The 17909-nt window shown below is 39.0% G+C and overlaps 1 protein-coding gene across 38 annotated transcripts in view; it reads left to right on the forward strand.

The window, feature by feature from the left end:
• The first annotated feature begins 646 nt into the window (after window positions 1-646).
• Window positions 647-17909, forward strand: part of LOC105420883 (E3 ubiquitin-protein ligase RDUF2-like) — a 56456-nt gene continuing 39193 nt past the window's right edge. For 17 of the 38 annotated variants that reach the window (XR_016059189.1, XR_016059185.1, XR_016059188.1 and 14 more), the window contains exons 1-3: window positions 647-784; window positions 977-1166; window positions 17096-17158. The gene's annotated coding sequence lies outside the window, so the exon portion shown is untranslated. Of the gene's footprint in view, window positions 785-976; window positions 1171-1288; window positions 1429-10712; window positions 11248-16331; window positions 16591-16719; window positions 16872-17095; window positions 17159-17909 lie in introns of those variants that run through there. The other 21 variants (XR_016059193.1, XR_966763.3, XM_088871835.1 and 18 more) reach the window with 9 other exon arrangements.

Here is a 17909-nt window from a genome sequence, read left to right on the forward strand (position 1 = left end):
AGTTCAAGATAAAGAGAGTTGTATAGGGTGGGTTTTAAATTTGTATTCTATTTTTTAAAACAAGTTACTTTTGTGGGGTAATTTTGTAAATCTTACTACAAAATAAAATATACTTTTGTCATCTTTATAAGGGGTAAAATTGAAATGTTAACAAAATAACAATGACACTCTACAAATAAAGTTTTAGGATACTAACTCCCAAAATACGATTGTACTTTTATGAAAATTTCAAATTTGTCAATATGTGATGGTGAAATTACCTATTAAAATAATTTTTTAAATAAATTTAAGACATTAACTTTAAAAATGTTATTGTACTTTTGTGAAAATTTCAAATTTATCATTGTATGATGATAAAGTTATCTATTAAAATAATTTTTTAAATTAAAAATAATAATCTTTTTGATAAATATATATATCACAATACCTTCTAATTTGAACCTTCACATTTTGAGAGGTTGTTAACTATATATATATATATATAATTTTTTTTTTGATTTCAAGCTAGTATTGTATTATAGTATAATGCAAAGGTGTATTGGCGCAATCCTAACCCTAACATTTTGAATCCAACGGCTAAATATTTTATGAAACTATTCATCTCGTACTAAATTTTAAAAGTCATCTCAAAATTTGAATTTAATTTCCGTTTACCCTTTTCAATATTTTCATTCTTCACTCACTGTACTTTCCGTCTCCTCTTCCCCACTCCTCCCCTTTCTCTCTCCCCGTTCTTCTTGCCCCACTCCCAAACGTCCATTGTACCAATAAGGAGACCAGACAGGTTTCCTCTCTCTCTACAGCCCTCTCTTTCTCTCTTTTTCAGTCTCCTTCTCTCTCTATCCTTTTCTCAGTTTCCTCTCTCTCGCTTTCTCTCTCTACAATCATATCTCTGCCTCTTTCTCAGTCTCCTTCTCTCTCTCTCTCTCTTGTTATTCATGTATTTTACATCACGCCAATTCTATTTGTTGTACAGGCATGGTAAGAAGTTAGTTCTTCTGGTTTCCATCTCAAGCAACTTTAAGATGTGTGGCAAAATTTCAGGTCATCTCTGATGGCGCCTCCGATCTGCTGCACTTGAGTGGCTTGTGTCAAAAAATGGATATTTTAGAATTCCAGAATCTGTTCTAAGTCAATCTGCTCGAGTACAGGAAGAACCAAAGATAGTAGGTATTCCTGTCGCTTTTCCTTCTCTGATATATATATATATATATATATATATATATATATATATATATATATATATATATATATATATATATATATATATATATATATATTTGGAGTTACGGACATTCTAATGTTGAACATTATTCCACTCTGTAGATAGCATTGCTCCTCCTTCCTACATATTCCCAATCCTTGCAAATTTTCGCTCTCTTCTTCTGCCCATTAGTCAATGGAGACAAGATTTATTTTGCAATTCAGGTGTTACTACACGAAATCCTGTCATAAAAAGTCAACTGGCATCCCTATTGGTTCCTTTTCTCGCCACATGAATCTTTAGAAATGGAATTGGTTAATCCCCTGCCATATACTATGTAACTTAGATACACATGCCATGGATAACTTTTTTTTTTGGGTTAATTGATAACTTGATATATTTTTTGTTGAAATGTTTCTATAAAAGTACTTTGTCTCACTTAAAATCTCACCTTCCCTCTCTTTTAAATTATGTACTGATGTTTCGTGAAAGCTTTTTTAGGCCGGCAGTTCTCGTACCTGCATTCATGCCAGACACATGTATATTCCTGTCTGTAAAATAGCCCATATGTGTAGTCTCTCTCACAAATTTTCATATGGAGGATTGTTCTAGCCCAACAGATTTGCTAAGACTGACAGATGTCTTCTAAGGAGGTCTCTTCCCCTGATGATTTTTCTTGACACCATCATTGGCTCAGCCATATCAATCAGAGCATCATCTCAGGCTGCTGGGATCAACAAAGCCATGTCACGAGATCCTAAATTACCTTACTACTAGCAGTTCAACTCAAAATAAATATTATGGATCATTCTACACAATTAACTCCTGTCCTCTTAATCCAACTCACCATTATTTTCCTAGAGATAATTAGGGGTTATCTTTATGTGATCTACAATTCAACATTAAGGTTAGTCTCCCATATCTCTTTCATAAATGAACATTTCATGCTGCATACCCACAGAATTATTCCTTTTGCCCGCATGAAATTTTAGGGCTCGAGTAGGGTTTTCATGGTAAGACTTATAAATCTTAGACCTTCTATCAAGAATTTGAAAGTATAACTTCTTTTCTTTTCTTTTTTTAATAAAAATGATGGGATTCATTCTAACCTCACACATACCGGCAGAGTTAATATGAAATAAAAGAACTGTAATCCATTTTGAAATGAAGGTTTTTCATAGTAGCCAGTGGGCCATAGAATTTCCAAAGATAAAAAAAGAAAATAAAAAAGGCTCCCTAAACATTCCAAAAAACATTTTAGTTATGAATGGAAGATTAGGATTTAACACAAGATGTTTCATTTCCCAACGTTAAAGGAATTCTCTTTCAGAGGTGCCAGCAGATGGTGAAACCAAAGAGCTTTTCAATGCTCCTTGACATATGGTTCTATCCTCACAAACATTCTAGGAGAGAGCCAAGAAGCACAGGGTTACAATTGTAGAATATTAAGATAGATGTATGGAGACTAGTAAGATAGAAGATTATTAGGTGTGTAGAAGAATATTAAGTGTCTCTCAGTCTAGTGAAATTAGGTAACACAATTTGCATTAGACTCTTCTTGATATGTTGAGTCAAAACCAAAAAATTCCTGACCAAAATATAAGTACTTGTCACCTTTTGCCCATATGGAACTTTAGTCATAGACAATAAGTTTGTCAAATTATTGATAGCTGTTGATACCAGAGCCAAATCAGGATTAGGCCACCTAGTTAAAGGGTTAGGATGTTGGACATCTAAATCTTCACCCCATGCTGGAATCCAGCTCCTCCACTCCATAAAAGAAAGTAATACTTGATTAGTCTTGAACCCAAAATGTCTGCAATTTACCATTTCTAGGAACTTCCTTCCTCTACAGTTACCTCCTTTCTGGCTGAAATCAAGAACTTTATCCTCACCATCATCTGGAAATAAAGGATAGAGGGAGCTTGTGCGGACAATCAGAAGAATGTTTAGGTTGAATTGGGGAAGATTAGTTTAACTTAATGTTCTGCATTTGTTCTTTTGCATAGTGTTTTGAAAGGCATAAGGCGATCTCATACTTGATGTGGCCTAAAGAAAAGGAGAGGAGGAAGGTGGCGAGAAGATTGGATGAAGAGAGAGAAAAGAACACACCCACAAACCTCCCCATTCCTCCGGGGAGTGGACTGGTTCAATAGAGAGAGAGAGAGAGAGAGAGAGAGAGAGAGAGAGAGAGAGAGAGAGAGAGAGAGAGAGAGAGAGAGCACAACAAAACAAATCCATATACATAATTTCTATGTCTCTCAACAAACACCATAGAACACATAAAGACCACAAACTCTGGTTATCGCCCTATCCATTTCACTTCCACTAACTGAATTATCCATCACTGGTACACATTAAAGATTCACACCGCATCTTGTCTAGAAGACTTTTTCTTTGTTTCTGATTTATACAGTTTCTGTGCAACACAATTGGCTGGGAACCCATTCTTCCTGTAATTCCAAGGATTTGGGAGCAATGTTCTGGTACTCCAAAGTTTAAGGGGCTACACACAATTTTGTGAAGTTCATAAGAAAAGAGAATCGGAAGTTTTTAGTAGAAAAGTTGGTAGGATTAGGATTTTTCTATGCTTACTCAATGGGGCCAAGTACCATTACCGAGCTTATGATGACTTCGAGGCCCATAAAAAACTTTGACGTGTTATTTGAAGAACAAGTATGGTGTTTAATTTCTATGCTTACTCAATGGGGCGAAGTACCATTATGGAGCTTATGATGACTTCCGAGCCCATGAAAATTTTGATGTAGTATTTGAAGAACAAGTACTGTGTTTAATGAATGCAAATTGACCATGTTGTAGCTAATGGTGTGAGCAAACCATCTCATAATTCATGACAACCTCCATGTCCTGTTAGAGCTTTGATGGGTTGTTTGAAGACCAGGGATGGTGCTTCGTGTATGGTCGGTCACCAAAACGTATCAGTGCTTTTGACAACCTCTGAGTCTTGCAGTAGCTTTAATGCAGTATCCGAAGATTTAGAATTAAATTTGCCTGCATTTGAATGCTCAACCTTATGCTATCAACTTCAAACATGTGTATGGCATGACGCATACCATAGTTACTGCGTTTACTGTTCTAATATCTCATTAGGACCTGAAGCAATTGTTCATCGGGCCCCAAGTTTGAACTGTATTAGCTCACGTGCCTACCTTTGCAAAACTTTTATGAAATCAATTGTAAGAGAATTTGGGGCATATCATTAGTTCAGGCTATCTCTCTTCTATAAGTAATCCTAATGTGCAACACAAATTATAGAAACTCTTCTTATCTAATCCTGGCCCGTTGGGCATAGGGGGCATCTTTAGGAATCCGGAGGGAGCCACCCTTCTCTCGTTCACCTACCCCATCAGAACCTCAGTCTCCACTACTGCGGAAGCCCGAGCTCTGCTAGAAGGCCTTAAAAATTTCAATCATTCTTGGAGCACAACTCTGGTGGTTGAAGGGGACTCAAGGAATGTAATTTCTTGTGCCTCTCGAGAGGCCACACCACCGTGGGCGCTTTTTCCCTTCTTTGATGAAATTTTCGCAATTTGCAGGCTTATGCAGGTCTCTTAGACTCATACTTGTAGGGAGGCCAACCAAGTAGCCGTCGCACTAGCTAAACAAGGAGCAGCTTCAAATGGGACCCAATGTTGTTAGGAATTTTGATTTGTGGTTCTAGTTTATGGACTTGTTCTTTTTTGTCTAGTTTCCTTTGTTTTTTGAATACTGGTGGGTGGTGTCCACCTCTTCATTGGGGTTTTGTATGTTGTATATCCTTTCCATTAATGCAATGTTAACAGTATAAAACAAAAAAATGTCTATGCTATTACAAAATTTTGTGGTGTTAATGGATAGGGAAAAATTTGGAACATAGTTGCAAAATCATCTGATATGTACGAAAGGAGGGAAAGTGTCAAGGTGGGGTATCCTCTAGTCTTATCACAAGCAAGCTGGAGTGAGATACACCTTCCTTAGCCAAGGGACATGATTAACATCTGTCGAACTATAATTTAAGGACAACAAAATGGGGAGCACAATTTTGCAATTGGTCAAGCCTCTAAGGACGGGGCAAGGCTCTGCTAGTCCATGTAATGGCATTTTGAGAATCACCTTCCTTGAGCAATTGTGAGCTCCAACTTCTGTAGACCAGTCTGGAGTGCAAGTTCTCAGTAAGAGGAGCATCTAGCATGGCCAATGGACCCTGAGACGGAGAGAAGGATGTTCCCAAGATGGTTTTTGAATCCCCTGCCAGTTCCTGCTGCCTCTAGATTACACAAAGATCAGCTGTTAAATTTTAGTTTGATTACTCCATGTACTTGTGGTATCCATACAACAAATCTCCCATTTCTTGGGCTGCTTACCAAGTCCAAGCTTGAGTAGCCAAAACACCATTTTTGGGCTAGAGCCTAAGCGATTACCATCAAATCCCCTTCTAGCATCATGCATGTGGGCTAAACCTCCTTGATGATGTAACAAAGCCAATATGAACCACAAGTCCTGGATGGGCTTCTGCTACTTTGGGGACTTAACTCTTGCCTAGTGGGCTAGTTCTTTAGATTGACATGCTTATATGAGGGACTACCTCTGCCTTGACTGACTTTTGGTGGGATGCAGAGTTGGTGCCATGCGGGGCACGAACATGCGCACATTCACAGGTTAGTAATAAAGCCCCTTGGTGAGAGACCTTGGGCAAGTGGTGTGAATGGATTGCTAAGTTCGTGGGACTTGGCGAACCACCAGGACCAACTTGTGAAGCGTGGATGGTCAAACCCTGCCCTGAAAGGACATGGGCATGAATGACCATAACCTGGTTTGGGTAGGTGTATTGACCAAAATCAGTTAAGTATAGGGTTTGATTTTGGATTATGTAACTGCCCTGGACATGGGCTTGTGTAACAGCAATAAGTCACATGAGAGAAGTTGAGGAACATATAATGGGCCTTTGTGGGAGTTTATGGCCGTGTTACTACAATTTCTCTTTGAGATGCATACATGGGCGGTAATGATCCATGGAGTGGGTTGACAAGGTCACTGAGCCAACCCCTCGATATGCCAAGAGTGGAAGGGCATTGATGGTGGCGCATGGGTTTGTCATGGCCATACCAAGTGGTGGATAGCAATAGGAGTGCATGCCTTAATGATCATGTAATTGATGGGGTTTGTGGGTACTTGGTCGAAGCTATATATACCCCTTGCCAGAACCCTTGAGGGGCATCCATGATGACCAAATGTATAGAGCTAATAAGAACTAATAATTGATGGGGTTTGTGGGTTGTTCTTGTAGAAGGCTAACCTTGCCTTTGTCCGGGTTCAACTTTTGCTTGGCATCACACTGGTCGGCTTGGTGAAAAATTAGCCTCCTGACAGTTGGTATTAGAGCCATGGTTTGGGACCATGGCTGGCAGTGTCTTAGCTGAATTGTAGCAACTTCTCACTCACCTAGAGGTGCATTTGGAGCAAGTCGTGATGCAAGGGGTCAAAGACGGTGGGTCGGGGAAAGGCTTCACTACCTTGGAATCTCGGATAGTTGTCTTAGAGACTTACATATAGGAGCAATGTGGTATCTGTGATGTTCATATGAGAGGGACCTTAAAGCCGCAAAGGTGAATCTAGTGGCTTTGCAAGAAGACATGAGATGGCCATGTGCAGCACCCTGAATGGCCTAGAGTCTCGAAGTGTGAGCTGTGACATTCTAAGGTACTATAGGATACGGGGCAATTATTAAACATGATGCAGCTGGGAGACCGGTGTGTGGGCTTGGGAGGAGCTCTTAACCAAGGATTGCAAAGACGATGGTACTAGAGACCCATGGCAAAAGGTTTCTTTCTAGCGAGCAGGATAAGTGATGGCTCTAAAAAGAAGGCCATCAGCGGTGAGGGCGGCTTGGCCTGGATTACCTGCTACATGGAGTTGGGGATTGGTGCTTAGCTTGGAGGTGGGCCTTCCTCTTGAGCGTTGCATGAGAAGGAACTGGTTATGGTGGCATCAGCAGACTTGACTATGCAACTAGATATTCACACAGTGGCAGCAAAGGAACTAACATATTTGCGCAAGCGAAGAGACTTGGTGGAAGTCGTGGATCTAACCATTGGTGACTTAGTACGAGGTTTCATCCAAGCATGTGTAAGCCTTGGGCAAATCCGAGGTTTATGGGGACCTATGTGCAGGACAAGTGTCCAATGAGGCTGTTGGAGTTAAGTTAGGGGTGGTTTGAGTGATCCCCTCTTAGTGAGGCGCACCGAACCTCCTTGACAATTGAACAAAGTGGAATGACCCACAAGTTCTTTACAGATGTGCTACTTCGGATGAATTAGCTTTTTCTTCGGCTTTACCACATTTGTGGGAAAGCAAGACTCATGTGATGTGGGACACAAAAACACACGCACATGTGGGCTGGGTGTGAGGCATTGGGAAAGTGGTCTTGATGAATGGCCAAGTTGATGGGATTTTGGGGACAATCAAGACTAACAAGTTGAGGCGTGGATGGTCAAACCATGGCAGCAAGGCCTAATGGGACATGAGTATGACCCATGTGCAAGAAGCTTGGCTGACCATGCACTTGGGCTGGGGAATTATGTTGACTAATAATGATCAAGTGTGAAATCTGAATCGGAATTGTGTATTAGCCCAAACTTGGGGTTGTTTAGCAGCCATATGCCATGTGAGAGAGGTTGTTGTGGTCTATGTTGGTATTAATAGCCGTATAATGACCTTACATGTACTAATTGACGTGAATGTGCAGTAATGACCTGTTAAGTGGCTTAACACCATTAACCAATGAGCCATGAGTAGTGGGCCATTGATGGTGGGGCGTGGGCTTGTAACCGCCACACAAGGTGGTGGGCAATAATGGTGGTGAAGGCCTTAACGACCATGTAACTGATAGGCGGTTGTGCTGGTATACACTCGATGCTGTATATAGCCCTTACCTGGACACTTGAGGGACATTTATGGTTGTATAAGACCACATGTACAGAGCTAATAACAGTGGGCTGAGGCCTTTTTCTATACTTCTTGAGGGCCTTGTGTGTTTGTCCCACTCCATTCCTCATGTGTGCTTGTGAAGGCTGGCCTTTATTCACTTTTGAAGGGGCTGATGGTTCTTACTCTGTATGCAGTGTCTAGAGTCATGATCTTAGACCTTCCATTAATAGAAAATTGTAACAAGATAAGAAAGTGTATATTTCACTTTCCTCAAATGACCATGTATCCCTATCCCTCCACCCTTAATGTGGGACACTTTGTGTCTATTAAGTTGAAACATGACAACTATCTATTATGGGAAACTCAAATGCTCTCTCTCATTGAGAGTCAGGAACTTTTTGAATTCATTAATGGTGATTACCCTACACCAAGTCAAAATATTTCCTCTCCTAATGGTAAGAGTGAAATCGAAAACCTAGACTATAAATCATGGCTAAAGTCCGATTGGCTTCTTAAAGCATGGATCACAGGGACATTATTAGAGGAGTGTTTAGGCTTGTTGCTGGTCTCAAGACTTCTGTAAAAGTTTGGAAATGGTTGAAGAATGCCTATTCAGGTAATTCTCAAGCTAGGGAGTTCCAACTTACCCAGCAACTCCAACTTTGCAAGAAAGGGAATTCAACCCTATCAGAATACATATGCAAATATTTGTGATAATTTGGAGGCTATTGAAAAACCTGTACCAGATGAAAGTAAGGGTTTTTTGCTTCTTAATGGACTTGGTCCAAAATATGAGAGTTTTGCTACAAGTATACTTCTCTGATTCCTTCATATTCTGAAATTGAATCTCTTATTCAAAGCCATGAGATTAGAAATCAGCCCTATATCTCTAAAGAGCACAATATGGCCTTTGTTGGACAACAAAATTGTTTTGGACCCAATAGAGGTAACCAAAATTATAGAGGTAGAGGGAGGAATAACTTTGGTGGACAACATTTCTTCAACTCTCGAGGACGTGGGTTGTTCAAACTAGCCAGATCAGTAATAGTTGTGGGGTGCCCAAGTAAAATTAAGAAAGTGGTGGTACACTTCCTAAGCGATGCATGGATCAAAGCTTCCAACAAGATTCTTGGATATAACAGTCAACCCAGACATCTCGAAAAAAATGGCAAATTTGTGAGAAAGTTGGACATACTGCATTGAGGTGTTGGCATCGATTCAAACACCATACCAAGCAAAAGATATTCCTCAGGCCCTTTCTGCAATGACTATAGCCGATTCACAAGACTCAGAATGGTTCCCGGACACAGGTGCCTCGACTCATATGACAGGAGATCTAGGTAAGTTGTAAAATCTTTGTCCATATAGAAGAACAAATACAGTCATGGTTGGAAATGGTGAACAATTAACTATTTCACATGTTGGTAATACAAATATTGATATTGGCTCTGAAAAATTCAATGTTTCTAATGTTCTTTTGGTGTCTGAAATGAAAAAGAACCTATTATTTGTTAGTCAATTTACAACAGATTTCCCTTGCATTTTTGAGTTTTCATCAAATGGTTTTCTAATTAAAGAAAAGAGCACAGGGAGAACTCTGGTCAGTGGGAGTAGAAAGGGAGAATTGTATTCACTTGAAGAAGTGAAACAAGCTTTATTTTCTAATCGAAATAAAAGAACATCAGAAGATGTGTGGCATCAACGTCTTTGACATCCTCAAAATAAAGTTGTTCATTACTTAGAATATAAACAGTTGATTAATGTTGATGCATGGAATAAATCTCATTCTATTCGTGCTAGTTGTAAGATGGGACAAAGTTGTAAGCTTCCTTTTAGTGGTGTTGACAAAACCTCTACTGAACCTCCCTTTAAGATTCATTTAGATTTATGGGGCCCCGCTCCAATTTTATCTAATCAGAGTTATCGATTTTATGTGGTGTTTGTTGATGATTATACTCGTTTTACTTGGATTTATCCTTTGAAACGAAAGTCTAATTTTTTCGCTGCCTTTATGAAATTTCATCGTATGGTTGAAATGAGGTTTGATAGAAGAATTTGAGTTTTTCAATATGATGGAGGTGGTGAATTTGCCAAGAAAGCATTTATTGATCATCTTAATGCCAATGGAATCATGCAACAATTATCATGTCCGGGAACCCCTGAGCAAAATGGAATAGCTGAAAGGAAACATAGAAATTTTGTAGAATTGGGCCTTACAATGATATTTCATGCAGGAATCCCTAAATGTTTTTTTGGTTGAAGTCTTTCATACTGCAGTATTTGTTATCAATAGATTTCCCTCAACCAATTTAAAAATGGATTCACCATAGTCATTATTATTTGGACGCTTACTGGACTACTCCTCATTTCGAGTATTTGGTTGTCAGTGTTTTCCATATCTTCCAGATTATGCTACAAACAAATTTAGTCCACATTCTCTTCCATGTGTATTCTTGGGCTATAATATCCAACATAAGGTCTACAGATGTTTACATCCACCCACAGGCCGAGTCTATATCTCTAAACATGTATTTGATGAAAATATATATCCTTATGCTAACCCCAATTCTTTGTTTGATAGTGCTCAGGTTCAGGGGGAGCTGTGCTCTTATACAGAATGGTCAGAGTGTTATGAGCCTGACATACGGACTCTTTCCTCTTCTGATTTATCACCTCCACATGAACCACCTATACAGGATGCCCTTGATGTATTTGGTCCCTCAAGTCCTACTTTCCCATCACCACTGATAGCACTCAAACTTCTCTTATAGAGGAAGATGTCACCACTGCAACACCAATCCAAGATGCTTAGGATGATGCAAAACACACCCATGGTGATGAACATGTTTCCACTCAAGAAACCAACCAATCTAATTTTTTACTAGCCTTTGAGCATCCTCATCATCACATGGTCACAAGATATCAAAATGGTATTCGAAGACCTTGAATTCTCCCATTTATGCAGCAATATCAAGTGCTCCTACTTTTGAAGGTATCCCTGCTAAACCTAAACCATTAGGCTTGCCTTGGGTCATCCGTGTTGGTATCATCAATAGAAGAGGAAATTGAAGGCCTATATGTTAATTCAACTTGGGAGCTAGTTCCACGTCTTTTAGGTATGAATGTTGTTGATTGTCGTTGGGTTTATGAGACTATATTAAATTCTGATGGCAATCTAGATAGATTTAAGGCCACACTAGTTGTTAACGGATACAATCTGGTTTCCGGAATTGATTTTTCTGAAACATTCAGTCCTATTATTAAGCCTACTAGTATTCAGATTGTGCTCACCATAGCTATTATGTGACACTAGCCTATTAAACAGCTTGATGTGAAAAATGCTTTCTTGCATGGATTTCTTAAGGAACCTGTATTTATGAAACAACCTCTTGGATTTGTGAGCTCAAAATATCCAAAATTCCAAATCATATCTGCAAATTAAAAATATTTTTATATGGTCTCAAGCAAACACCTTGGGCCTGGTTTGATTGATTCAGTGCCTATTAATTATCATTGGGGTTTTATTGCAATGTAGTTGATTAATCTCTATTTGTTTCCCGCATTACTCAAGGAACTATTATCCTTATTCTTTATGTTGATAATATTACTGTTACTGGTGATAATTCAGATCTTCAAGAATTGTTCATTACCCAACTTGGAAGGGAATTTGCAATGAAAGATCTTGGACCTCTTCACTATTTTCTTGGCATAGAGGTATCTTAGTTTTTAGATGGGATTTTTCTATCACAAAACAAATATGTCTGGGACCTTCTTGATCATGCTCAGATGCGTGGTTCCAAACATGTTTCAATACCAATGGCAATGAAGAATAATATTCATGGGAATTCTTATCCATTTCCCGATCTATCTCTTTATCAGAGCATTGTTGGGGCACTCCAATACATTACCATAACACGACCAGACCTTTCCCATAGTGTTAATACAGTGTGTCAATTTATGCATGCCCCTACTATTGCACATTTTCAGGCAGTTAAGTGGATTCTTCGTTATCTCAATGGTACACAATCCTGTGGAATAAGAATCTTATCTGCTAGTTCCCTTGAGTTATATGCCTTCTTTGATACAGAGTGGGCTCGATGTCCAACCAGTCATCATTCCACCACTGGTTTCTGCACCTATCTTAGTTTCAGCTGCATATCTTGGAGTGCTAAAAAACAATTGACTATGGCTCGTTCCAGTGCCGAAGCGGAATACCGATCTATGGCATCCACTGCTACAGAATTGACATGGCTTTCTTTTATTCTTCGAGACATAGGGTTACCACTTTGTCAGCCACTAACACTTTTTTGTGACAATATTAGTGCTCTCTACATGACAATTAAATCCCGTTTTTCATGCACGGACAAGGCACATTGAGTTAGATTATCATTTTGTACGTGAAAAGGTTGCTCTTGGATTGCTATTCCCTCGTTTTGTTTCCTCTTGCAATTAAGTAGTTGATATCTTCACCAAGCCTTTACCACGAGATGTTTTTCGAGATCTTTGTTTCAAACTCGGGTTTCAGATGCCTCCCCAGCCGAGTTTGAGGGGCAGTAATAGAAACTTGTAACAAGATAAGAAAATGTGTATTGCACTTTCCTTTTGAGAGGAGAATGTAACAAGATAGGAAAGTGTATATTACATCATTGTATTACCATTATATATACCATGAAAGCACCACCACAACATTTGTGTGTGGGTACAATTATTTTTCAGAAAAAGTTCCTTTCTCTCTCTAAAGTTTTCTTCATCCATCAGTGCTGAAAGATCTGAAGCCTCTTTGTTATTGTGACTGCATTGAGACAGAGGGGTTTTGACCCAGTTACAACCCTTTCTTTCAAACAATCTAGCAACCAGAGAGCCTGGTCAGTGGCTTTGCAGAATAGCTCAGAAAGGTAAGTTCAAGCGGCATATTCAAAGGTGTTTCCAAAACTTGAACCACTCCCCAGTGCTTACCACAAAGCGAATAAAGCCTTTTCGATGTAACTATTGAGCAGTGATAGTGGTACAGGCCTTAATGGCTGTGTAACTAAAAGGTATATGGGTACATACTTATTGCTATATAACGCCTTGCCTGGAACCTTGAGGGACATCTATGGTTGCAGAAGACCAAGCTTATGGAGCTAATAAGAGTAAGTTATGGCCCTTTTCTGTACTTTTTGAGTGCCTTGTATGTTTGCCTCGCTCCATTCACCATGTGTGCTTGTGGAATTTGGGGACTGAGGTCACTTTGGGCTGGTATGGTCCTCACAATGTGCGCAGTGGTGGGGTCTGGTTTTGGGGGGGTTAAGATGGTCTAGAAAGAGTTGACTGAAATGGTGCTTGATGTTGATGGGGTCCATACTTTCTGTTGGCACCACATCCGACAATAAAGCAAGATTTTAGAGCTTCATCAGTTTTAGAAGAGCCTGTCATTGAGACTGCATTGAAACAAGGGATTTTGACCTGTTTACCACCGTCTTTCAAAGAATTTAGCAACCAGGAACCCTGGCCAGTGGCTACTCAGAATAGCTCGGAAAGTTGAGTTCAACGAGCCTATCCAAAGGTGTCTGAAACGTGATCCACTCCCCACTTTTTACTGCAAAGCCAATAATATTTTGCATGGCTAATATTGATGCTAGATAATTGGGCACCAGAGATGGTCTTAGTGGCAAGCAAACCATCACAACCATCTCCAGTGTAATTTTTGTCACTTTGAGGTGCCTCATACTCAAACCACCTTTTCTTTGACTGGCCAAGTAAAATTTGCATTTCAGGCCGCTCAGTGGAAATGTGTCGTTAGACACTACAATTTTCTGACCATAAACACTGTCATGTGAAATAACAACATATGGAAGATCAGGATACTCGATAATGTCACCTTTATTAAGGATATGTTCCAGCCAAATGGGAGGAATCAGCACTTTCATGATGCCAATCTTTTTTCAGATTTCTCCCTGATTCGATCTCTCTGCTCATTTTTGTTTGTGCTTGATAGTTCATCGGTTCCACGTCATTACGTTGATCTAGTGTGCCGCGACTGAAATCTGTCCCAAATTGCTGTGGATTGGAATCACAAAAGACAGGTTTCACCGAAGGGGCCATTTATAAAGGATTTGAACCCTTTGAAAAGCCGTTTGGCATACAGAATTTTCAATGGAGCAGCTGAAAGTTTCAGACATAATAGCAAACAAAGAGGATGACCACAGTTCCCCTTGCCAAGATGTAGCCATAGGACCGCAATTTATGAAACTGAGAAATAGGCCAAGATGCAGCCTTTGATCTAGGAGCACCAATATATACCAATATCGTACCATACACCTGAGCTCACACGGGCTTAGTGACTGTGACTTGCAAGTGACGCCCGATTTAAAGATCTGTAAGCATGAAGTACAAATATGTACTTGATAAATTAGAGAGCTAAAAGTACTGTTCTTGGATCTGTCTTTCTCCCCATCCATTCCCTTCTGTTTTTGTCAGCAGTCGGTTCTGCATAGAATGTATTTCTACAACTAATTGCAACAGAAACTGAAGCAATTAAAGACCAGAGGCTATCAAAAAGTAGATTCAAGAAAAAAGTAGAAACCTCCCATCATTAAAATGAATTAGGTGAATTGTGAATGACATGCCTTTTTGCTTCAAGATAATATTAAGAAGTCCGTCCCAGTTTGAAATGAGGATGAAGCGCTTCTGGCCAGCACAATTAGTGCCCACTATTGGCGCATTGTAGTGGAGAGGGCTTACACCTAGTAAGGGGGGGCTAACTCAAAACATGAGAGATGAGGTCATAGGAAATCCTCTTATTGATCGCCACTTGTAGAAATCATTACCCTTGCTCCCCCACCAAAAAAAAAAAGATCATCCCATGTAGAAAGATAGGATAATATCAGTAAAGGTTCTCATGTCACATGCCACCTTGGCATATTTGTTTGAGAAAAATCCTTCTGCATTGATGGGCGATATATTTTGTCCTAATGAAACATGTGGACCTGCACTCATTTTTCTCTTTTCCTTCATGCATGTCATGATCAGTTGCATCATCCATTGTGATATCATCTCTCTGGTTCAGGTGGTGGCCCTCTTTAAGTGAACCACAATTCTGCATGTGCATGTTCACATTAAGCAGCTTCTCCTTCGAGGGCCATTTTCTTTTCATTTTTATGAATTTTTTGGAGGTTCCTTTTTTAATATAAAATTTTAAATGATTTCTCTCGATCTCCAGAAATAGCAACTTGAAAAGTATCACAATAATTACTGAAGAAACAAAAAAACACTCTATGAATACTAGGTTGCCTTGAACTTACCACCCCTGTCCTGTTTGTGGGATTTGGTTCGCATACTTGCATATTAAGCCTTTGTCTCAATGAAGATGGGGCACCTCATTCTCCCTCCGCATGAAAGGAAGATCGGGTATTCCACTTCCATTGCCATAGGTGATTCGTGCAGTGGTCTCATTCTCTTTCCCTTGTATAAAGAATGAACATTTCCTTTTTTCTACGGTCAAAAGATTCCCTTAGGAACATTTTCTCCGTTCACTTCCTAGATTAAAGCCCAATCTGGGAGTATTTATAGGACTAAGATTTTTGGATATGACCTCTTCAACCTAGTGACCAACCAATGTTCGAAAATTCGCCCGCCCGACTCTCCAGGCGGAAAAATTCAAAAAATGACTAGGCAATGACAAGTCAGGGTCATTAGGCATCCTGCGTCTAGATGCCCGACTAGGCGGGCAAGGCGCCACCTAGGTTCTATAGTCTAGGCGCTGCCTCGTGACAAGTTGCGAAAGGCCAGAAAATGGGTTTTGGTGAAGTCAAAAAATATAATTTTTTCCCCATAAAAATTGGGGAAAAGGGTTTTGGGGGATATTCTAAACCCCCAAAACAAAAACCATGATTTTTTGGGAGAGTGAGAAAACTCCTTAAAAACCACTCTTTCGAGATTTATCGAAAGATCGATAATTTTTTTTTTTTTTTTTTATTTCTTCTCAAAACAAAGACAATAGTTAGTAGGTGCATTTGGAGCTTAAAGTAGTTGATTTTATGGATATTTGGCGATCCAATATATGAGGTTTGTACTGACATCAATTGGATTTTGATATTTTTAAAGTATTATCATATTTGAAAGAGGGTTTTGATTTTATTTTGCTATAATATATTATGTTGTGAATCATGTGTTTTTTTTTTAACTTTTTTGTTCATTTACGGTGTATTTATGTCCGTAGGTAGAAGATTGATTTTTTTTGCGAGGAGGGGATTCAATTTTTGTGAGGATTGTGAGAATACCCTCTTCCTAATCAAGCGCCTAGGCGAGCGGCAGCCAGGCACGAAAATGCCTAGGCGGGCCCCTGCGTTTTTTGGACACTCTGACCGACCTTAAAAAGGAAAAAGGACCTTAAAAAGGAAAAAGGATCTCAAAAATATTGGGGATCCCAAAATTTCAGATCGAAGTAGTCGTCCTAAGTAACTCTTTCGCATGGAGAAGTAAGTTTACATGTGCTCCTGCAGGAGCATGCCGTAAACGTTCTTTCAATTCTAAGGTTGCAGCACATTCCATATCTTAATGTCCTTCAAATTTGGGTTAATTCCTACTTACCTAACACTCTTGCACAGGTGGGCTTCCCTGTGAAAAGCAGCCCTCAAAGAAATCACAGAGATTTCATTCAGCTTGAATGGTTGAACTTGTACCATATCACGAATTTCCTGCTGAAAATATCATATGAATGGACTACTGAATGACTTGGAACTTCACGTATTTAGCCATGGTCTGTGATTTAATCAATTAGCTCAGACTCTCAGTTCTCCTAATCTAGATGGATCTTTTTCTTGTATAGTGATCCTCAATCACTCTTGTATCATGTTTTTAAGCTTTAAATAATATGTTTTGATGTATGGTAGTCCATTTTTACATCACTGGAGCCTTTTTTTCTATCGTACTTCTGAGATTTTATGCACGTCCAAGGCTGAAATTTACACTTAATGTCGACAGGGTACACATAAAAGGTATTGTGAGAAATGATGCAACCACTGCAGGAGGTGTGCGCTGGGAATGGTCTGTGACATCTTTATATTTCCGGATATTTCTGATTTCTTTTCTTGAGATTGGTTACTCTAGTTCTATAGAATATTTTTCTATATAATTTTTTATTATGTGCGTCTTCCTTTCCCTTTGTCTTAATAAAAATGGATTTTTATTAGGGAATATTTCGTATAGAATCCTAATTTCTCATATTATTTCATGGTAGACTTTCTTTCCGTTTTTCTTTCAAGCGGCATAAGAAAACTTCTAAAGATTTCACCATCGCCCCTCATATCTTATCTCTTTTTTTAATTAACTTTTGATCATAAAATTAGGTCCAACAAATCTTTTTATACCATTTCAACCCAAAAATTTTGTTAATGGATGGAAAGAGAAAAAGAGGGTTAAAAAAGTTCTTGGGATAAAATGGTATAAAACGATTTTTTGGAGCTAATTTTTATGTTCAAAAGTTAATAAAAAAGAGAGATAAGAGATGAGGGGGTACAGTGAAATCCTTAAAGATTTTTATATGCCGCTCGAAAGAAAAACGGAAAAAGGGTCTATCATGAAATAATATGAGAAATTAGGGTTGTATATGCAATTTTTCCTTTTTATTAAGACGTTTGTGCTGAGAATGGTCTGACATTTTTATATTTCCAGAATTTTTCCCATTTCTTTTCATGAGATTAGTCATTCTAGTTTTAAAAATTTATGTAGATTTCTGGATAGGCTATGTAGAATATTTTATTGGGTACCTCTTCCTTTCCATTTCTCTTAATAAAAT

This window comes from Amborella trichopoda, chromosome 7, assembly GCF_054954075.1.
Source record: "Amborella trichopoda isolate Santa Cruz 75 chromosome 7, AtrichopodaSantaCruz75HAP2 v2.0, whole genome shotgun sequence".
Lineage (NCBI taxonomy): Eukaryota > Viridiplantae > Streptophyta > Magnoliopsida > Amborellales > Amborellaceae > Amborella > Amborella trichopoda.